The sequence below is a fragment of the Phyllobates terribilis genome, unplaced genomic scaffold (genome assembly GCF_046119375.1).
Source record: "Phyllobates terribilis strain yellow unplaced genomic scaffold, ASM4611937v1 Scaffold_769__1_contigs__length_694716, whole genome shotgun sequence".
NCBI lineage: Eukaryota > Metazoa > Chordata > Amphibia > Anura > Dendrobatidae > Phyllobates > Phyllobates terribilis.
The window spans coordinates 546,402-567,617 of record NW_027363529.1 but is presented as its reverse complement, the minus strand read 5'-3'; the positions used below and the strand labels follow the sequence as shown (position 1 = coordinate 567,617).

General features: G+C 50.1%; 9 non-coding genes and 2 pseudogenes across 9 annotated transcripts; all 11 read right to left on the bottom strand.

Moving 5' to 3' along the window:
- Nucleotides 1-242: 242 nt before the first annotated feature.
- LOC141239376 (U2 spliceosomal RNA) lies at nt 243-433 on the bottom strand. The gene has a single exon (XR_012304777.1). It is a non-coding gene; the product is annotated as a U2 spliceosomal RNA (small nuclear RNA).
- Nucleotides 434-1,548: 1,115 nt separating this feature from the next.
- Nucleotides 1,549-1,739, bottom strand: LOC141239375 (U2 spliceosomal RNA). The gene has a single exon (XR_012304776.1). It is a non-coding gene; the product is annotated as a U2 spliceosomal RNA (small nuclear RNA).
- Nucleotides 1,740-2,854: 1,115 nt separating this feature from the next.
- Nucleotides 2,855-3,038, bottom strand: LOC141239475 (U2 spliceosomal RNA). The gene has a single exon (XR_012304871.1). It is a non-coding gene; the product is annotated as a U2 spliceosomal RNA (small nuclear RNA).
- Nucleotides 3,039-3,562: 524 nt separating this feature from the next.
- LOC141239516 (U2 spliceosomal RNA) lies at nt 3,563-3,678 on the bottom strand (annotated as a pseudogene).
- Nucleotides 3,679-4,793: 1,115 nt separating this feature from the next.
- LOC141239481 (U2 spliceosomal RNA) lies at nt 4,794-4,992 on the bottom strand. Its single transcript, XR_012304877.1, has one exon. It is a non-coding gene; the product is annotated as a U2 spliceosomal RNA (small nuclear RNA).
- A 6,158-nt stretch (nt 4,993-11,150) lies between these two features.
- On the bottom strand, nt 11,151-11,303 carry LOC141239512 (U2 spliceosomal RNA; annotated as a pseudogene).
- Nucleotides 11,304-12,418: 1,115 nt separating this feature from the next.
- Nucleotides 12,419-12,609, bottom strand: LOC141239374 (U2 spliceosomal RNA). Its single transcript, XR_012304775.1, has one exon. It is a non-coding gene; the product is annotated as a U2 spliceosomal RNA (small nuclear RNA).
- A 1,115-nt stretch (nt 12,610-13,724) lies between these two features.
- On the bottom strand, nt 13,725-13,915 carry LOC141239373 (U2 spliceosomal RNA). Its single transcript, XR_012304774.1, has one exon. It is a non-coding gene; the product is annotated as a U2 spliceosomal RNA (small nuclear RNA).
- Nucleotides 13,916-15,029: 1,114 nt separating this feature from the next.
- On the bottom strand, nt 15,030-15,220 carry LOC141239372 (U2 spliceosomal RNA). Its single transcript, XR_012304773.1, has one exon. It is a non-coding gene; the product is annotated as a U2 spliceosomal RNA (small nuclear RNA).
- A 1,115-nt stretch (nt 15,221-16,335) lies between these two features.
- LOC141239371 (U2 spliceosomal RNA) lies at nt 16,336-16,526 on the bottom strand. The gene has a single exon (XR_012304772.1). It is a non-coding gene; the product is annotated as a U2 spliceosomal RNA (small nuclear RNA).
- A 1,115-nt stretch (nt 16,527-17,641) lies between these two features.
- LOC141239479 (U2 spliceosomal RNA) lies at nt 17,642-17,834 on the bottom strand. The gene has a single exon (XR_012304875.1). It is a non-coding gene; the product is annotated as a U2 spliceosomal RNA (small nuclear RNA).
- Between the last annotated feature and the right edge of the window lie 3,382 nt (nt 17,835-21,216).

Here is a 21,216-nt window from a genome sequence, read left to right as displayed (position 1 = left end):
GGAAGTAGAAAGGGAGAGCTAGAAAGATAGCATTGCATCACATTACATGGCAATGCAATGCACAGTTGCTGAAGTTGAACCAAAATGAGCTTGTAATCTGGCTTCTGCAACTTTGAACATGAAAAATCCAATGAGGAGAAGAAAAGCAGAGCCAAAGAGTCCATCCCAAAATCCGACAAACAAGCAAAATGAACAAAAAACATTGAATTCAATTCTTTCTGATTTTAGAAACTGCATTAAAGAAGGGGTGCACCGGTCCTGGAGATACTGCAATACCAGGTCAATGCGTGGAGTGGACAGAGCAAGCTCTTTTTCCATCTCCCTGTTCTAAAAATCCATTTAATATATGGTCCCCAGATAGGGGACGTATCAGATATTAAACTGATAAGAACAGATACTACACTTGATCTTAGCCAAAAGGCCGAGAAGCGATAACCAGAATTGGTTTCAAACTACGGAGCCACCCAAGGATCCTAAAAAGTCCATTTGTGGAGATGAGCTCCTGGACTCCCGTTAAGAAGACATGTTGTCAACCTCTAGATCCCTTACATGCCTGCACTTTTCGGCTTGCTGCTCCTGCAATCCACGCGTTTTAGATCTGCATAACTCCACCTCTTTAAACACAGCACCTTCACCCCCTGCTGTTCCCACCCGCCTCAACACCGTTGGAAGGGAGGAGAACCAATTAAGGCGGGGGGTGGGGTGGAACGAGCAGCTGTCTACCCTTAGCAGGAGGGCTCCTGATTACATACCTCTCCTGCTGCTGCTGCTGCTGGCTGTCCAGCAGCAGACTGAAGGTGGCTGCTGCTGTGCACAGGTATATAAAGGCTCAGAGCCTATTATGACACGCGCAGCCAGCGTTCCATTGCCACATTCCATCTACTGCAGGCAGGATACCTGGCTGGCTGAATGTCGCTGAGAAGCTCACAGAGACCGCCATAAGCAACAGTTTAACAGAATGCCACAGACTAATCAACCAAACTTTTTGGGTTGGGTTCTCTTTTATAGTCTGCAGGCATTAAATGAAAGAAGTCAGTGTTCCAGCAGAAGGAGACAACGTTTCAGAAAAGGCATTGTAGCAAACCAAAAAAGAAATTTTAAGCGCAGCAGTGTAACCAGCGCACATACCTGTTAGCTCGGGTGAGTTTAAAAGGCTGCTGTTGATAACAAGGGCATTTGCTAAATAGATGGTGTGTGTGCAACAATATACTGAAAGGTCAATTATATTGTGCAGCTTATCTCACCACCTGTAGTTATTTAGGTGAAAGCTCCAAAATGCTTGCCTAATATGTCTGTTTATCCAAAAGGAAGTAGAAAGGGAGAGCTAGAAAGATAGCATTGCATCACATTACATGGCAATGCAATGCACAGTTGCTGAAGTTGAACCAAAATGAGCTTGTAATCTGGCTTCTGCAACTTTGAACATGAAAAATCCAATGAGGAGAAGAAAAGCAGAGCCAAAGAGTCCATCCCAAAATCCGACAAACAAGCAAAATGAACAAAAAACATTGAATTCAATTCTTTCTGATTTTAGAAACTGCATTAAAGAAGGGGTGCACCGGTCCTGGAGATACTGCAATACCAGGTCAATGCGTGGAGTGGACAGAGCAAGCTCTTTTTCCATCTCCCTGTTCTAAAAATCCATTTAATATATGGTCCCCAGATAGGGGACGTATCAGATATTAAACTGATAAGAACAGATACTACACTTGATCTTAGCCAAAAGGCCGAGAAGCGATAACCAGAATTGGTTTCAAACTACGGAGCCACCCAAGGATCCTAAAAAGTCCATTTGTGGAGATGAGCTCCTGGACTCCCGTTAAGAAGACATGTTGTCAACCTCTAGATCCCTTACATGCCTGCACTTTTCGGCTTGCTGCTGCTGCAATCCACGCGTTTTAGATCTGCATAACTCCACCTCTTTAAACACAGCACCTTCACCCCCTGCTGTTCCCACCCGCCTCAACACCGTTGGAAGGGAGGAGAACCAATTAAGGCGGGGGGTGGGGTGGAACGAGCAGCTGTCTACCCTTAGCAGGAGGGCTCCTGATTACATACCTCTCCTGCTGCTGCTGCTGCTGGCTGTCCAGCAGCAGACTGAAGGTGGCTGCTGCTGTGCACAGGTATATAAAGGCTCAGAGCCTATTATGACACGCGCAGCCAGCGTTCCATTGCCACATTCCATCTACTGCAGGCAGGATACCTGGCTGGCTGAATGTCGCTGAGAAGCTCACAGAGACCGCCATAAGCAACAGTTTAACAGAATGCCACAGACTAATCAACCAAACTTTTTGGGTTGGGTTCTCTTTTATAGTCTGCAGGCATTAAATGAAAGAAGTCAGTGTTCCAGCAGAAGGAGACAACGTTTCAGAAAAGGCATTGTAGCAAACCAAAAAAGAAATTTTAAGCGCAGCAGTGTAACCAGCGCACATACCTGTTAGCTCGGGTGAGTTTAAAAGGCTGCTGTTGATAACAAGGGCATTTGCTAAATAGATGGTGTGTGTGCAACAATATACTGAAAGGTCAATTATATTGTGCAGCTTATCTCACCACCTGTAGTTATTTAGGTGAAAGCTCCAAAATGCTTGCCTAATATGTCTGTTTATCCAAAAGGAAGTAGAAAGGGAGAGCTAGAAAGATAGCATTGCATCACATTACATGGCAATGCAATGCACAGTTGCTGAAGTTGAACCAAAATGAGCTTGTAATCTGGCTTCTGCAACTTTGAACATGAAAAATCCAATGAGGAGAAGAAAAGCAGAGCCAAAGAGTCCATCCCAAAATCCGACAAACAAGCAAAATGAACAAAAAACATTAAATTCAATTCTTTCTGATTTTAGAAACTGCATTAAAGAAGGGGTGCACCGGTCCTGGAGATACTGCAATACCAGGTCAATGCGTGGAGTGGACAGAGCAAGCTCTTTTTCCATCTCCCTGTTCTAAAAATCCATTTAATATATGGTCCCCAGATAGGGGACGTATCAGATATTAAACTGATAAGAACAGATTTTTTTTGATTGAAGCTGCATCCAAGGCACTGAAAAATGTGACCGAAGTCACACCAAAACAGCGCACGAGGCGAGGATTCATGTGGACCCTTCCCGGAGGAGAGGGTCCCCAATAAACCATCCCCATCCCTCCGAGCCAGAAGGCCACAGCGAGGGTCAGGGATCTCCGATGCTCTCCCTAGCCGAAGCCGGAGAAGAGCCGTTTTCGTGCTCCCAGCTTCCATCTAGGCTGCCACCCTAGTGGAGCTGGAGCCTGTGTTGGTTTCTCAGCCCAAAGCTGACCGGACCTCCGACCGGGTTTATAAAAATTCCCCTTCCTAGCCCGGAGGCCAGGAATAGGGGGGGTTGCTCAGAAAGTATGATTGGCAAAGGTGCGGCGTGCTACGAAGCCAAGTCTTTCTGGGGTTCCCAGTCCCAGTAAGCTTGGACTCCCACCAGGGCGCCTACTCCTGGGGCACATTGCTCCAAAGCCCTCACACTTACCCAGCCTAGTGACTTTGATCCTGGAGGGCCATGTTTTCCATCAGATAACTCTATGAGCCACCTGGCGTACTAACAAGTGCACCAAACCAGTGTGTAATATGCATCAATTTACTAGGGCAGCCCAAGGACAAAACTGCCTTTTCAAAAGATACTACACTTGATCTTAGCCAAAAGGCCGAGAAGCGATAACCAGAATTGGTTTCAAACTACGGAGCCACCCAAGGATCCTAAAAAGTCCATTTGTGGAGATGAGCTCCTGGACTCCCGTTAAGAAGACATGTTGTCAACCTCTAGATCCCTTACATGCCTGCACTTTTCGGCTTGCTGCTGCTGCAATCCACGCGTTTTAGATCTGCATAACTCCACCTCTTTAAACACAGCACCTTCACCCCCTGCTGTTCCCACCCGCCTCAACACCGTTGGAAGGGAGGAGAACCAATTAAGGCGGGGGGTGGGGTGGAACGAGCAGCTGTCTACCCTTAGCAGGAGGGCTCCTGATTACATACCTCTCCTGCTGCTGCTGCTGCTGGCTGTCCAGCAGCAGACTGAAGGTGGCTGCTGCTGTGCACAGGTATATAAAGGCTCAGAGCCTATTATAACACGCGCAGCCAGCGTTCCATTGCCACATTCCATCTACTGCAGGCAGGATACCTGGCTGGCTGAATGTCGCTGAGAAGCTCACAGAGACCGCCATAAGCAACAGTTTAACAGAATGCCACAGACTAATCAACCAAACTTTTTGGGTTGGGTTCTCTTTTATAGTCTGCAGGCATTAAATGAAAGAAGTCAGTGTTCCAGCAGAAGGAGACAACGTTTCAGAAAAGGCATTGTAGCAAACCAAAAAAGAAATTTTAAGCGCAGCAGTGTAACCAGCGCACATACCTGTTAGCTCGGGTGAGTTTAAAAGGCTGCTGTTGATAACAAGGGCATTTGCTAAATAGATGGTGTGTGTGCAACAATATACTGAAAGGTCAATTATATTGTGCAGCTTATCTCACCACCTGTAGTTATTTAGGTGAAAGCTCCAAAATGCTTGCCTAATATGTCTGTTTATCCAAAAGGAAGTAGAAAGGGAGAGCTAGAAAGATAGCATTGCATCACATTACATGGCAATGCAATGCACAGTTGCTGAAGTTGAACCAAAATGAGCTTGTAATCTGGCTTCTGCAACTTTGAACATGAAAAATCCAATGAGGAGAAGAAAAGCAGAGCCAAAGAGTCCATCCCAAAATCCGACAAACAAGCAAAATGAACAAAAAACATTGAATTCAATTCTTTCTGATTTTAGAAACTGCATTAAAGAAGGGGTGCACCGGTCCTGGAGATACTGCAATACCAGGTCAATGCGTGGAGTGGACAGAGCAAGCTCTTTTTCCATCTCCCTGTTCTAAAAATCCATTTAATATATGGTCCCCAGATAGGGGACGTATCAGATATTAAACTGATAAGAACAGATTTTTTTTTTTTGATTGAATATATCTTTTATTAGCACAAAAAATAAGTTAACAGACAGTGTACAGTGCCGCAGCCCAGTACACACAGAATTCTACATCATATTTACATAGCATGAGGATACGACGCACTAACTAGACACATCACACCCCTATGCTACACAAAACACTCAATCTGAAAGAAAAAGCATGTCAATCAATACAGTACAACGAATCGTGATAAGGGATGGGGATTGGGAAAAAGGGGATGGGGAGGGGAAAATCACAGGCCCGAAGGTTTATTGAAAGACAAGACACATAAGGGGAGAGGGGGAGGAGGGGTTTAGTCCTCATCCTCGTCCTCCGGACCGTCCACGATGGAATAGTCTCTGAGCAGGCTGTGGATCAGCCTGCGGCAGTCCTGGATGGACATCCTCTCCCTCCTCAAGATGAGCCGGTTCCTGGCGACCCAAACGGCATCCTTGAAGCAGTTCATAAGGCGCCAAGCCTCCTGGATGGCTCCGACGGTATGAACCCCAGGGAAGAGTCCGTAAAGCACAGAATGGTGCGATAGGCTCGCCCTGGGGACAGAGTTCCTCAGGTCGTCCTCAAGGGCAGTCAACAGGCGCTGTGCAAATCCGCAGTCCCAAAAAGTGTGCAAAGATGTTTCCTCCACGAAGGGGCACCTTGGGCAGTACCTGGTCTTGCACAGGTTCCGGGCATGCATGAATGACCGGACGGGCAGTCCGCCCTGAATCGCCATCCACGACAAGTCCTTGTGCCCGTTGGTCAGCCTGTCAGACGACACATTTGTCAACACAGTCTCCAGCGTGTCCTGGTGAAGTCCTGTGATGTTCTCCACGTCATCCTTGGATCTGATGAGCTTGTGGATAGTTTTGGGCTTCCACAAGTCGGGCTTGAGTCCCTCCAGTTGATGTTCCCCCACAAATCGAACGACGTCTCCGTAGAACCATGGCGTCGTCCAGTTGTAGGGGAAGGAGCTGTCCCACTTGTCCCAGCCGAGTCGCCTCCAAAAAGGAAGCAGGAAGAAGCGAGACATGGACCTGCCCGCGGAGCCATTCTTGACTTGCAAAGTCCGGCGGACACAATCACACACAAAAGAGGATCGCAGGAGGGTGGGGATATCTGGAACGCCCTTCCCACCCTTGCGAGGCTCCTTGTACATGACGGCCCGCCTGACTCTGTCCATCTTGGATCCCCAGACAAAGTGAAACACTGTCCTGGTAATGGCCCTGCACACAGTGACGTGTGGGGGCCAGGCCTGCGCCGTGTACTGCAAGACGGGCAGGACCTCATTATGCAGGACGAGTGCCTTACCCTCACAAGTGAGGTGTCTGAGGCTCCAGAGTCCGATCCGTTGCTTCACTTTGGCCAAGCGTTCTTGCCAGGACTTGAGGGCCGCTCCTTCCTTCCCGAACCAGACTCCCAGCACCTTGAGGAAATCCGGTTGAATGTTGAAGGGGAAGGGGGCGGAGGAGGCCGGCTGCCAATCCCCGAAGAGCATGGCTTCCGACTTCCTGCAGTTGACTTTGGCCCCTGAAGCCCGGCCGAACCTCTCACACGTCTGGACGAGGGCGTCGACTGAACCACGATCAGCGCAGAAGACGGTGACGTCGTCCATGTAGAGCGAGCACTTGACCTCGTGTCGTCCCGGACCCGGTGCGGTGATCCCTCTGATCTCTCCATTCTGCCGGATAGCCTCTGCGAATAGTTCTATAACACAAACAAAAAGAAGAGGTGATAGAGGGCAGCCTTGTCTGACCCCAGAGAGGACAGGGAAGGGGTCAGTCTTCCAGCCGTTCACCAACACCGAGCTGTGGATATCAAAATACATCAGACGGACATACGAACAAAACATGTTACCCAAACCTAACCGGTGCAGAGCTCGGCCCATGAACTCGTGGGAAACCCGGTCGAAGGCCTTCTCCTGATCCAAGGAGACCAGGGCCGCGTGTGCGCGGCGGACCTTGATGTACTTGACCGTGTCCCGCACGAGAGCGAGGCTGTCTGCGATGCGACGTCCAGGGATGCCGCAGGTCTGGTCCGGGTGGATGATCCGTCCGATGACCGTCTTAAGTCGTGTCGCCATCGTCTTGGCCAGGATCTTGTAGTCCACGTTGAGCAGAGTGATGGGACGCCAATTTCTCAGGTCGCACCTCTCTCCCTTCCGCTTGTACAGGATCGTGACCATTCCTTCCCTCAAAGATGGAGGCATTCTACCCTCCACCACCATCTCCTCGTACAGATCCAACAGGTCCGGACAGATGAGGTCTCCCAGCGCTACATAGAGCTCCGCTGGAAGACCATCACTGCCCGGGGTCCTGCCGGTCCTAAAGGATTTAGCGGCAGAGAGCAATTCGCCCACCATCAGAGGTTTGTCCAAGGCTGCTGTGCCTGCAGGATCAAGATGGTTAGTGATACCTGACAGGAACTTATCAGCAGCGTCGGGGTCGGTAGTCTTGTGGGAGTAGAGTTCGCTGTAGAAGTCGCTGACGACCCTCATCACGTCCTCCTTCCCACGTCGCATGTTTCCACTCTCGTCTCGCAGCTCGTTCAGGGGCGTGTGACCGGCATGAAGTTTCCTGAAAAAGAATGAGTTACATTTCTCACCCTTCTCCAGATTCTCCACTTTGGAACGGAAGACGATTCGCTTGGACTCCTCCTCAAAGTGCCTTTTCAGGCTCTTCTTGGTCTCCTCCAGCTCCTCCCTCACGTCCCAGCCGCAGTGAAGAAGGTCCTGCAGCGACCGCAGCTCGCGCTGCAGCCCTCTGAAGTCCCTCCTCTTCTCACACGCCTGTTGTCGACCCTTGGCCTGAAAGAAACAGCGAAACTCAAGTTTAACATATTCCCACCAATCAGAGACTGTTTGGAAGCTACCCTTGTAGGACTGCCACATTGCGTAGGCTGCTCTCAGCTCCTCCACGACTTCATCCTGAGCCAGCAGAGCACAATTCAGCTTCCAGGAGCCGGGGCCGGATGGAAAACCGTCGCCGAGGACACCTTGTAAGTGAATGGCTCTGTGGTCGGAGAAGAAGCAAGGGACCATCGAGTGCCTACTCTGTCTGACTGCCCGAGAGATGAACACAAAGTCAATCCTGGAGCGGAGTGAGCCATCGGGTCGGCTCCACGAATAGTTTGTGGAGCCTCTCCCCATGGAGCCCACCACGTCCTGAACAGAGGCCTCGGTTACCATCTCGATGAGCAGCTTGGACGTGATGTCCAACTTGGCAGATGTGCCAGAACTACGACCATCCTCCTCGATGGGGCAGTTGAAATCCCCGGCCATCACTAAGGTCCTGGTGGTGGCAAGCTGAAGCCGCAGGGTCTGGAAAAGCTCCAAACGCTCATTCTTCAGTGGAGACGCATACACGTTGATGAACCTGACAGGTTCTCCCGCCCAGTTGCCATCTACAACAAGAGCCCTGCCGCAGATGAGCTCCTGGACGGACTCAAGCGTGAATGCGCCCCCCCTGATCAGAATTGCGACCCCCGCAGACTTGCAGTCACCCCCACCAGACCAGTAGGATGGACCGTGGGACCACTCCCTGGCCAGATGTTTGAAGGACCTAGAGGAGGGAAGGGAACATTCCTGCAACATATAAACATCACACAACTGGGAAGTAAGGAAGGCATAAATAGTCTGACGTCTGAACTTGTCCTTGATGCTCCTGACATTAATGGAAAATAAGTTAATATTAGCCATCATGTAGGGAAAAAAGAAAAAGTTAGCGCAGGCAATACACCTTAGTTACCACTCCGGTCAGGTGGTCCCTCGTCGGTGTTGACTGCTGGTGACGGGATCACCAGCAGGCCCTCTTCCTCCATCTGGTCAAGCAGCGCGGCCTCGATCTCGGCGACCACCAGTTCCTCCTCTTCTGGCTCGGCCACCAGGGTCTCAACCATGTGCTCCATCTCTTCTGGCTCAGGGAGGGTATCCTCCTTTTCGCCTACGAAATCCAGAATCTTCTTTTTGGAGGATTCAGTAGCAGGGCTGTCCTCCACCTTCCTCTTTCCCCGGGTTGGAACTGGGGAGACAAGAAGGGGAAAATCCTCCTCGGAATAGATAGCGGCGGGTGGAGGAAAGGTTAATTCCACCGCTACCATGGTCTGGGGAGGGAGAGTGGCTGCCGGGGCAGGGGAAAGGACACCTGCTGAGGAGTAGGGGAAGGAGGAAGAGGAAGTGGAATCCTCAGCAGGGGTGGCCGGGGTGGGGGAGGATTGGACGGGGGTGGCAGGGGGAGGGATCGAGAGAGGGGTGACAGAACTCTTACCCTCCTTTGACTTTTTCTTCTGCTTCGGAGCTGCTGGGACCGTCGCTGGGGCTTTGGCCACCGACTCCTTGACCGCTTTGGCCTTGGTCGTCTCAGCCTTGGCCGCTGGGGCCTTGGTCGTCGCGTCCTTGACCTTCACAGGCCTGGTCGTCGGGGCCTTGTCCTCCGGAGCTGGGGTCGTCGCAACCACCGATGCCCAGGATCTCTCACGCTTGGGGCAATCCTTGTACAGATGAACCGCCAGCCCACACAGGTTGCAGGACGTCTTCTTCGGGCAGTCCTTCGAGCTGTGTCCTGTCACTCGACAAATCCTGCAGGCATCCTCCTTGCAGTCCTTCATCTCGTGGCCGTTCTTGCCGCATCTCCTGCAGTTCCGCGGCATGTCCGGGTAATAGATGAGGCCGTAGGAGTTGCCCAGGGAGAATGTCGGGGGCAGGTGCCGAAGTCCGTCTGAGTACGCCAGGTCCCTGTGAAGTCTAACGGTCACCGACCACTTACCTGTCCAGAAGCCGAGTCCATTCAGGATGTGAGAGGGTTCCTTCACAACCAAACAGAAGCGTCTCAGGAAGGTACAGATGTCTTGGCCTGGGGTGTGCGGGTTGCGCATGGAGACCGTGATCCTCCTTTCGTCCCTCTGGATAGGGCAGCTACCTGTAAAGGCAGAGAAAGAATTATCCGGTCCTTTTGCGCTTACCATTTCCCAGAACCTCCTGCAGGTGTTCACAGTGGCGAAGGTGACGAAGAAGATCCCTGTCAAGAAGGTCTGGATGCTGAGGGTGTCCGACCTGGAGAAGCCTCGATCCAGCAGCATCTTCTGGCAGAACACGTCCGAGGACATATCCGGCACCCTCCCATCCACTTCCTTCAGCTTCAGGGCCACCGTCTGCCGCATCCATGGCTCCAGGGCTGGAGCTTCGTGGCGGCGCTTCTGGGGTCCCTTCTGCTGGCCAGTCGTGGAGGCAGAGTCCTTGGGGTCAGAATAGGCTCCTGGCTGGGCCCTCCTGGCTGTCCCCTGCTCCAGGCTCTTCTTTTCGGTCTTCCTCGCAGCGCTTGCCATGGCTTTCCTCCTGCAGTTACTTCTTGGAGCTGGATCTGGAACTCTTCCCGGAATGGGTGGAGCTATGCAGATTCTTCTCCCGTCGTGTTCTGGACAAATTCCCCGAAAGGTCTTTGTCTCGATGATTTTCTTCCTCGAAGATTCCACAGGACAGCCCGATTCTTCTCCGAGTCTTCGTCTTCTTCTGGATTCTTTAGAGCTTCTTCCTCCCACCGATATCCGCCTTCCTTCTCCGATGTCAGCTGGGCTCCGAAGCTCTTCTCCTTCCGAGTTCGATCGCTCTCGTCAAGTGTAGATCGTAGCTCTTGTGTTCTTAAAAGAACAGATTTTTTTGATTGAAGCTGCATCCAAGGCACTGAAAAATGTGACCGAAGTCACACCAAAACAGCGCACGAGGCGAGGATTCATGTGGACCCTTCCCGGAGGAGAGGGTCCCCAATAAACCATCCCCATCCCTCCGAGCCAGAAGGCCACAGCGAGGATCAGGGATCTCCGATGCTCTCCCTAGCCGAAGCCGGAGAAGAGCCGTTTTCGTGCTCCCAGCTTCCATCTAGGCTGCCACCCTAGTGGAGCTGGAGCCTGTGTTGGTTTCTCAGCCCAAAGCTGACCGGACCTCCGACCGGGTTTATAAAAATTCCCCTTCCTAGCCCGGAGGCCAGGAATAGGGGGGGTTGCTCAGAAAGTATGATTGGCAAAGGTGCGGCGTGCTACGAAGCCAAGTCTTTCTGGGGTCCCCAGTCCCAGTAAGCTTGGACTCCCACCAGGGCGCCTACTCCTGGGGCACATTGCTCCAAAGCCCTCACACTTACCCAGCCTAGTGACTTCGATCCTGGAGGGCCATGTTTTCCATCAGATAACTCTATGAGCCACCTGGCGTACTAACAAGTGCACCAAACCAGTGTGTAATATGCATCAATTTACTAGGGCAGCCCAAGGACAAAACTGCCTTTTCAAAAGATACTACACTTGATCTTAGCCAAAAGGCCGAGAAGCGATACTACACTTGATCTTAGCCAAAAGGCCGAGAAGCGATAACCAGAATTGGTTTCAAACTACGGAGCCACCCAAGGATCCTAAAAAGTCCATTTGTGGAGATGAACTCCTGGACTCCCGTTAAGAAGACATGTTGTCAACCTCTAGATCCCTTACATGCCTGCACTTTTCGGCTTGCTGCTGCTGCAATCCACGCGTTTTAGATCTGCATAACTCCACCTCTTTAAACACAGCACCTTCACCCCCTGCTGTTCCCACCCGCCTCAACACCGTTGGAAGGGAGGAGAACCAATTAAGGCGGGGGGTGGGGTGGAACGAGCAGCTGTCTACCCTTAGCAGGAGGGCTCCTGATTACATACCTCTCCTGCTGCTGCTGCTGCTGGCTGTCCAGCAGCAGACTGAAGGTGGCTGCTGCTGTGCACAGGTATATAAAGGCTCAGAGCCTATTATGACACGCGCAGCCAGCGTTCCATTGCCACATTCCATCTACTGCAGGCAGGATACCTGGCTGGCTGAATGTCGCTGAGAAGCTCACAGAGACCGCCATAAGCAACAGTTTAACAGAATGCCACAGACTAATCAACCAAACTTTTTGGGTTGGGTTCTCTTTTATAGTCTGCAGGCATTAAATGAAAGAAGTCAGTGTTCCAGCAGAAGGAGACAACGTTTCAGAAAAGGCATTGTAGCAAACCAAAAAAGAAATTTTAAGCGCAGCAGTGTAACCAGCGCACATACCTGTTAGCTCGGGTGAGTTTAAAAGGCTGCTGTTGATAACAAGGGCATTTGCTAAATAGATGGTGTGTGTGCAACAATATACTGAAAGGTCAATTATATTGTGCAGCTTATCTCACCACCTGTAGTTATTTAGGTGAAAGCTCCAAAATGCTTGCCTAATATGTCTGTTTATCCAAAAGGAAGTAGAAAGGGAGAGCTAGAAAGATAGCATTGCATCACATTACATGGCAATGCAATGCACAGTTGCTGAAGTTGAACCAAAATGAGCTTGTAATCTGGCTTCTGCAACTTTGAACATGAAAAATCCAATGAGGAGAAGAAAAGCAGAGCCAAAGAGTCCATCCCAAAATCCGACAAACAAGCAAAATGAACAAAAAACATTGAATTCAATTCTTTCTGATTTTAGAAACTGCATTAAAGAAGGGGTGCACCGGTCCTGGAGATACTGCAATACCAGGTCAATGCGTGGAGTGGACAGAGCAAGCTCTTTTTCCATCTCCCTGTTCTAAAAATCCATTTAATATATGGTCCCCAGATAGGGGACGTATCAGATATTAAACTGATAAGAACAGATACTACACTTGATCTTAGCCAAAAGGCCGAGAAGCGATAACCAGAATTGGTTTCAAACTACGGAGCCACCCAAGGATCCTAAAAAGTCCATTTGTGGAGATGAGCTCCTGGACTCCCGTTAAGAAGACATGTTGTCAACCTCTAGATCCCTTACATGCCTGCACTTTTCGGCTTGCTGCTGCTGCAATCCACGCGTTTTAGATCTGCATAACTCCACCTCTTTAAACACAGCACCTTCACCCCCTGCTGTTCCCACCCGCCTCAACACTGTTGGAAGGGAGGAGAACCAATTAAGGCGGGGGGTGGGGTGGAACGAGCAGCTGTCTACCCTTAGCAGGAGGGCTCCTGATTACATACCTCTCCTGCTGCTGCTGCTGCTGGCTGTCCAGCAGCAGACTGAAGGTGGCTGCTGCTGTGCACAGGTATATAAAGGCTCATAGCCTATTATGACACGCGCAGCCAGCGTTCCATTGCCACATTCCATCTACTGCAGGCAGGATACCTGGCTGGCTGAATGTCGCTGAGAAGCTCACAGAGACCGCCATAAGCAACAGTTTAACAGAATGCCACAGACTAATCAACCAAACTTTTTGGGTTGGGTTCTCTTTTATAGTCTGCAGGCATTAAATGAAAGAAGTCAGTGTTCCAGCAGAAGGAGACAACGTTTCAGAAAAGGCATTGTAGCAAACCAAAAAAGAAATTTTAAGCGCAGCAGTGTAACCAGCGCACATACCTGTTAGCTCGGGTGAGTTTAAAAGGCTGCTGTTGATAACAAGGGCATTTGCTAAATAGATGGTGTGTGTGCAACAATATACTGAAAGGTCAATTATATTGTGCAGCTTATCTCACCACCTGTAGTTATTTAGGTGAAAGCTCCAAAATGCTTGCCTAATATGTCTGTTTATCCAAAAGGAAGTAGAAAGGGAGAGCTAGAAAGATAGCATTGCATCACATTACATGGCAATGCAATGCACAGTTGCTGAAGTTGAACCAAAATGAGCTTGTAATCTGGCTTCTGCAACTTTGAACATGAAAAATCCAATGAGGAGAAGAAAAGCAGAGCCAAAGAGTCCATCCCAAAATCCGACAAACAAGCAAAATGAACAAAAAACATTGAATTCAATTCTTTCTGATTTTAGAAACTGCATTAAAGAAGGGGTGCACCGGTCCTGGAGATACTGCAATACCAGGTCAATGCGTGGAGTGGACAGAGCAAGCTCTTTTTCCATCTCCCTGTTCTAAAAATCCATTTAATATATGGTCCCCAGATAGGGGACGTATCAGATATTAAACTGATAAGAACAGATACTACACTTGATCTTAGCCAAAAGGCCGAGAAGCGATAACCAGAATTGGTTTCAAACTACGGAGCCACCCAAGGATCCTAAAAAGTCCATTTGTGGAGATGAGCTCCTGGACTCCCGTTAAGAAGACATGTTGTCAACCTCTAGATCCCTTACATGCCTGCACTTTTCGGCTTGCTGCTGCTGCAATCCACGCGTTTTAGATCTGCATAACTCCACCTCTTTAAACACAGCACCTTCACCCCCTGCTGTTCCCACCCGCCTCAACACCGTTGGAAGGGAGGAGAACCAATTAAGGCGGGGGGTGGGGTGGAACGAGCAGCTGTCTACCCTTAGCAGGAGGGCTCCTGATTACATACCTCTCCTGCTGCTGCTGCTGCTGGCTGTCCAGCAGCAGACTGAAGGTGGCTGCTGCTGTGCACAGGTATATAAAGGCTCAGAGCCTTTTATGACACGCGCAGCCAGCGTTCCATTGCCACATTCCATCTACTGCAGGCAGGATACCTGGCTGGCTGAATGTCGCTGAGAAGCTCACAGAGACCGCCATAAGCAACAGTTTAACAGAATGCCACAGACTAATCAACCAAACTTTTTGGGTTGGGTTCTCTTTTATAGTCTGCAGGCATTAAATGAAAGAAGTCAGTGTTCCAGCAGAAGGAGACAACGTTTCAGAAAAGGCATTGTAGCAAACCAAAAAAGAAATTTTAAGCGCAGCAGTGTAACCAGCGCACATACCTGTTAGCTCGGGTGAGTTTAAAAGGCTGCTGTTGATAACAAGGGCATTTGCTAAATAGATGGTGTGTGTGCAACAATATACTGAAAGGTCAATTATATTGTGCAGCTTATCTCACCACCTGTAGTTATTTAGGTGAAAGCTCCAAAATGCTTGCCTAATATGTCTGTTTATCCAAAGGAAGTAGAAAGGGAGAGCTAGAAAGATAGCATTGCATCACATTACATGGCAATGCAATGCACAGTTGCTGAAGTTGAACCAAAATGAGCTTGTAATCTGGCTTCTGCAACTTTGAACATGAAAAATCCAATGAGGAGAAGAAAAGCAGAGCCAAAGAGTCCATCCCAAAATCCGACAAACAAGCAAAATGAACAAAAAACATTGAATTCAATTCTTTCTGATTTTAGAAACTGCATTAAAGAAGGGGTGCACCGGTCCTGGAGATACTGCAATACCAGGTCAATGCGTGGAGTGGACAGAGCAAGCTCTTTTTCCATCTCCCTGTTCTAAAAATCCATTTAATATATGGTCCCCAGATAGGGGACGTATCAGATATTAAACTGATAAGAACAGATACTACACTTGATCTTAGCCAAAAGGCCGAGAAGCGATAACCAGAATTGGTTTCAAACTACGGAGCCACCCAAGGATCCTAAAAAGTCCATTTGTGGAGATGAGCTCCTGGACTCCCGTTAAGAAGACATGTTGTCAACCTCTAGATCCCTTACATGCCTGCACTTTTCGGCTTGCTGCTGCTGCAATCCACGCGTTTTAGATCTGCATAACTCCACCTCTTTAAACACAGCACCTTCACCCCCTGCTGTTCCCACCCGCCTCAACACCGTTGGAAGGGAGGAGAACCAATTAAGGCGGGGGGTGGGGTGGAACGAGCAGCTGTCTACCCTTAGCAGGAGGGCTCCTGATTACATACCTCTCCTGCTGCTGCTGCTGCTGGCTGTCCAGCAGCAGACTGAAGGTGGCTGCTGCTGTGCACAGGTATATAAAGGCTCAGAGCCTATTATGACACGCGCAGCCAGCGTTCCATTGCCACATTCCATCTACTGCAGGCAGGATACCTGGCTGGCTGAATGTCGCTGAGAAGCTCACAGAGACCGCCATAAGCAACAGTTTAACAGAATGCCACAGACTAATCAACCAAACTTTTTGGGTTGGGTTCTCTTTTATAGTCTGCAGGCATTAAATGAAAGAAGTCAGTGTTCCAGCAGAAGGAGACAACGTTTCAGAAAAGGCATTGTAGCAAACCAAAAAAGAAATTTTAAGCGCAGCAGTGTAACCAGCGCACATACCTGTTAGCTCGGGTGAGTTTAAAAGGCTGCTGTTGATAACAAGGGCATTTGCTAAATAGATGGTGTGTGTGCAACAATATACTGAAAGGTCAATTATATTGTGCAGCTTATCTCACCACCTGTAGTTATTTAGGTGAAAGCTCCAAAATGCTTGCCTAATATGTCTGTTTATCCAAAAGGAAGTAGAAAGGGAGAGCTAGAAAGATAGCATTGCATCACATTACATGGCAATGCAATGCACAGTTGCTGAAGTTGAACCAAAATGAGCTTGTAATCTGGCTTCTGCAACTTTGAACATGAAAAATCCAATGAGGAGAAGAAAAGCAGAGCCAAAGAGTCCATCCCAAAATCCGACAAACAAGCAAAATGAACAAAAAACATTGAATTCAATTCTTTCTGATTTTAGAAACTGCATTAAAGAAGGGGTGCACCGGTCCTGGAGATACTGCAATACCAGGTCAATGCGTGGAGTGGACAGAGCAAGCTCTTTTTCCATCTCCCTGTTCTAAAAATCCATTTAATATATGGTCCCCAGATAGGGGACGTATCAGATATTAAACTGATAAGAACAGATACTACACTTGATCTTAGCCAAAAGGCCGAGAAGCGATAACCAGAATTGGTTTCAAACTACGGAGCCACCCAAGGATCCTAAAAAGTCCATTTGTGGAGATGAGCTCCTGGACTCCCGTTAAGAAGACATGTTGTCAACCTCTAGATCCCTTACATGCCTGCACTTTTCGGCTTGCTGCTGCTGCAATCCACGCGTTTTAGATCTGCATAACTCCACCTCTTTAAACACAGCACCTTCACCCCCTGCTGTTCCCACCCGCCTCAACACCGTTGGAAGGGAGGAGAACCAATTAAGGCGGGGGGTGGGGTGGAACGAGCAGCTGTCTACCCTTAGCAGGAGGGCTCCTGATTACATACCTCTCCTGCTGCTGCTGCTGCTGGCTGTCCAGCAGCAGACTGAAGGTGGCTGCTGCTGTGCACAGGTATATAAAGGCTCAGAGCCTATTATGACACGCGCAGCCAGCGTTCCATTGCCACATTCCATCTACTGCAGGCAGGATACCTGGCTGGCTGAATGTCGCTGAGAAGCTCACAGAGACCGCCATAAGCAACAGTTTAACAGAATGCCACAGACTAATCAACCAAACTTTTTGGGTTGGGTTCTCTTTTATAGTCTGCAGGCATTAAATGAAAGAAGTCAGTGTTCCAGCAGAAGGAGACAACGTTTCAGAAAAGGCATTGTAGCAAACCAAAAAAGAAATTTTAAGCGCAGCAGTGTAACCAGCGCACATACCTGTTAGCTCGGGTGAGTTTAAAAGGCTGCTGTTGATAACAAGGGCATTTGCTAAATAGATGGTGTGTGTGCAACAATATACTGAAAGGTCAATTATATTGTGCAGCTTATCTCACCACCTGTAGTTATTTAGGTGAAAGCTCCAAAATGCTTGCCTAATATGTCTGTTTATCCAAAAGGAAGTAGAAAGGGAGAGCTAGAAAGATAGCATTGCATCACATTACATGGCAATGCAATGCACAGTTGCTGAAGTTGAACCAAAATGAGCTTGTAATCTGGCTTCTGCAACTTTGAACATGAAAAATCCAATGAGGAGAAGAAAAGCAGAGCCAAAGAGTCCATCCCAAAATCCGACAAACAAGCAAAATGAACAAAAAACATTGAATTCAATTCTTTCTGATTTTAGAAACTGCATTAAAGAAGGGGTGCACCGGTCCTGGAGATACTGCAATACCAGGTCAATGCGTGGAGTGGACAGAGCAAGCTCTTTTTCCATCTCCCTGTTCTAAAAATCCATTTAATATATGGTCCCCAGATAGGGGACGTATCAGATATTAAACTGATAAGAACAGATTTTTTGATTGAATATATCTTTTATTAGCACAAAAAATAAGTTAACAGACAGTGTACAGTGCCGCAGCCCAGTACACACAGAATTCTACATCATATTTACATAGCATGAGGATACGACGCACTAACTAGACACATCACACCCCTATGCTACACAAAACACTCAATCTGAAAGAAAAAGCATGTCAATCAATACAGTACGACGAATCGTGATAAGGGATGGGGATTGGGAAAAAGGGGATGGGGAGGGGAAAATCACAGGCCCGAAGCTTTATTGAAAGACAAGACACATAAGGGAAGAGGGGGAGGAGGGGTTTAGTCCTCATCCTCGTCCTCCGGACCGTCCACGATGGAATAGTCTCTGAGCAGGCTGTGGATCAGCCTGCGGCAGTCCTGGATGGACATCCTCTCCCTCCTCAAGATGAGCCGGTTCCTGGCGACCCAAACGGCATCCTTGAAGCAGTTCATAAGGCGCCAAGCCTCCTGGATGGCTCCGACGGTATGAACCCCAGGGAAGAGTCCGTAAAGCACAGAATGGTGCGATAGGCTCGCCCTGGGGACAGAGTTCCTCAGGTCGTCCTCAAGGGCAGTCAACAGGCGCTGTGCAAATCCGCAGTCCCAAAAAGTGTGCAAAGATGTTTCCTCCACGAAGGGGCACCTTGGGCAGTACCGGGTCTTGCACAGGTTCCGGGCATGCATGAATGACCGGACGGGCAGTCCGCCCTGAATCGCCATCCACGACAAGTCCTTGTGCCCGTTGGTCAGCCTGTCAGACGACACATTTGTCCACACAGTCTCCAGCGTGTCCTGGTGAAGTCCTGTGATGTTCTCCACGTCATCCTTGGCTCTGATGAGCTTGTGGATAGTTTTGGGCTTCCACAAGTCGGGCTTGAGTCCCTCCAGTTGATGTTCCCCCACAAATCGAACGACGTCTCCGTAGAACCATGGCGTCGTCCAGTTGTAGGGGAAGGAGCTGTCCCACTTGTCCCAGCCGAGTCGCCTCCAAAGAGGAAGCAGGAAGAAGCGAGACATGGAAATGCCCGCGGAGCCATTCTTGACTTGCAAAGTCCGGCGGACACAATCACACACAAAAGAGGATCGCAGGAGGGTGGGGATATCTGGAACGCCCTTCCCACCCTTGCGAGGCTCCTTGTACATGACGGCCCGCCTGACTCTGTCCATCTTGGATCCCCAGACAAAGTGAAACACTGTCCTGGTAATGGCCCTGCACACAGTGACGTGTGGGGGCCAGGCCTGCGCCGTGTACTGCAAGACGGGCAGGACCTCATTACGCAGGACGAGTGCCTTACCCTCACAAGTGAGGTGTCTGAGGCTCCAGAGTCCGATCCGTTGCTTCACTTTGGCCAAGCGTTCTTGCCAGGACTTGAGGGCCGCTCCTTCCTTCCCGAACCAGACTCCCAGCACCTTGAGGAAATCCGGTTGAATGTTGAAGGGGAAGGGGGCGGAGGAGGCCGGCTGCCAATCCCCGAAGAGCATGGCTTCCGACTTCCTGCAGTTGACTTTGGCCCCTGAAGCCCGGCCGAACCTCTCACACGTCTGGACGAGGGCGTCGACTGAACCACGATCAGCGCAGAAGACGGTGACGTCGTCCATGTAGAGCGAGCACTTTACCTCGTGTCGTCCCGGACCCGGTGCGGTGATCCCTCTGATCTCTCCATTCTGCCGGATAGCCTCTGCGAAGAGTTCTATAACACAAACAAAAAGAAGAGGTGATAGAGGGCAGCCTTGTCTGACCCCAGAGAGGACAGGGAAGGGGTCAGTCTTCCAGCCGTTCACCAACACCGAGCTGTGGATATCAAAATACATCAGACGGACATACGAACAAAACATGTTACCCAAACCTAACCGGTGCAGAGCTCGGCCCATGAACTCGTGGGAAACCCGGTCGAAGGCCTTCTCCTGATCCAAGGAGACCAGGGCCGCGTGTGCGCGGCGGACCTTGATGTACTCGACCGTGTCCCGCACGAGAGCTAGGCTGTCTGCGATGCGACGTCCAGGGATGCCGCAGGTCTGGTCCGGGTGGATGATCCGTCCGATGACCGTCTTAAGTCGTGTCGCCATCGTCTTGGCCAGGATCTTGTAGTCCACGTTGAGCAGAGTGATGGGACGCCAATTCCTCAGGTCGCACCTCTCTCCCTTCCGCTTGTACAGGATCGTGACCATTCCTTCCCTCAAAGATGGAGGCATTCTACCCTCCACCACCATCTCCTCGTACAGGTCCAACAGGTCCGGACAGATGAGGTCTCCCAGCGCTACATAGAGCTCCGCTGGAAGACCATCACTGCCCGGGGTCCTGCCAGTCCTAAAGGATTTAGCGGCAGAGAGCAATTCGCCCACCATCAGAGGTTTGTCCAAGGCTGCCGTGCCTGCAGGTTCAAGATGGTTAGTGATACCTGACAGGAACTTATCAGCAGCGTCGGGGTCGGTAGTCTTGTGGGAGTAGAGTTCGCTGTAGAAGTCGCTGACGACCCTCATCACGTCCTCCTTCCCAAGTCGCATGTTTCCGCTCTCGTCTCGCAGCTCGTTCAGGGGCGTGTGACCGGCATGAAGTTTCCTGAAAAAGAATGAGTTACATTTCTCACCCTTCTCCAGATTCTCCACTTTGGAACGGAAGACGATTCGCTTGGACTCCTCCTCAAAGTGCCTTTTCAGGCTCTTCTTGGTCTCCTCCAGCTCCTCCCTCACGTCCCAGCCGCAGTGAAGAAGGTCCTGCAGCGACCGCAGCTCGCGCTGCAGCCCTCTGAAGTCCCTCCTCTTCTCACACGCCTGTTGTCGACCCTTGGCCTGAAAGAAACAGCGAAACTCAACTTTAACATATTCCCACCAATCAGAGACTGTTTGGAAGCTACCCTTGTAGGACTGCCACATTGCGTAGGCTGCTCTCAGCTCCTCCACGACTTCATCCTGAGCCAGCAGAGCACAATTCAGCTTCCAGGAGCCGGGGCCGGACGGAAAACCGTCGCCGAGGACACCTTGTAAGTGAATGGCTCTGTGGTCGGAGAAGAAGCAGGGGACCATCGAGTGCCTACTCTGCCTGACTGCCCGAGAGGTGAACACAAAGTCAATCCTGGAGCGGAGTGAGCCATCGGGTCGGCTCCACGAATAGTTTGTGGAGCCTCTCCCCATGGAGCCCACCACGTCCTGAAGAGAGGCCTCGGTTACCATCTCGATGAGCAGCTTGGACGTGATGTCCAACTTGGCAGATGTGCCAGAACTACGACCATCCTCCTCGATGGGGCAGTTGAAATCCCCGGCCATCACTAAGGTCCTGGTGGTGGCAAGCTGAAGCCGCAGGGTCTGGAAAAGCTCCAAACGCTCATTCTTCAGTGGGGACGCATACACGTTGATGAACCTGACAGGTTCTCCTGCCCAGTTGCCATCTACAACAAGAGCCCTGCCGCAGA